Raw genomic sequence first — 998 nt, 5'->3', positions numbered from 1 at the left:
ATTTTATCTTTATAGGGGCTTCAAGTTGAATTTTTCCATAGTATATTATATTTTTTCTATTAAAAACTTCTTTTAAAAGATTTTGTTTATTAAAATTTTCATTTGATTTGAGATTTAATTCTGTTTTTAGAACAGCTTGTTTTTCATTATCTAATAAGCAGATAATCTATAATAATCAGATTCTTCCGTAAATTCTAAGCTTTCTAAATAATTCATAACTAAGAGATTAGGATAAAGGCGTACCTTTCTAGAGAAAAACTTCCTTTATTTAGTATATTTTACATAAGATGTTTTTATCTCCAGAGGGGAGATTATAGATATTAACTCCAGAGGGGAGTTTAAAACTATTTTTTCCTAAGGGAATTATTTTGTCAGACTACAGAATCGCCTCAGCAGCTTCCTCCTTGCTCTCCTAGCATATGAGTACTCTTAGCCTTCTGTTTTCTGTTTTCTGATGATCTCTACAATTGCCCAAGCAACCTATTTATAATAGTTGGGTTTGATGGACAATTCCCATCCTCACCCTTCTTATGACGTCATTGCTTACGTCATTATTTGTTCTCTTGCACCAGCTACATTGTTGGTGCTCTATGACCTAAGTGCTTACGTCACTATGCAATAATGTTGAGAGATGCTTCAGATGCGCTGTCCTCCTCTTTTATCATGTGACTCTCAGTTGCATTGTCTTCTTCCTTCATCATGTGAGTTGATTCTGTTTCATTATTGCTTTCTTCAGATATCTCTGAGGCACATAGCTGGCACTTGTGGTCTTCTCTGTCTTTTATCAAATAGCAGAGATTCCTCTTTATCCCTTCAGAGAGCTTTTCTAAGAGTCCAGATAAGTTGTAGAATGCTGATTCAAATTCTACCAAGAGTCTCATCTCTCTTTCTTCAATTTCATTTCTTTTATTACTGGACACAATTAGAGTATTTCTACTTTTATAATTAATCCTTGTGTGAGATTTCTTTGTTATTTTTTGAGTTCTTTCAAAGACCCT

Source organism: Arachis duranensis, chromosome 5 (assembly GCF_000817695.3).
Source record: "Arachis duranensis cultivar V14167 chromosome 5, aradu.V14167.gnm2.J7QH, whole genome shotgun sequence".
NCBI lineage: Eukaryota > Viridiplantae > Streptophyta > Magnoliopsida > Fabales > Fabaceae > Arachis > Arachis duranensis.
This window is presented reverse-complemented; position numbering follows the sequence as displayed.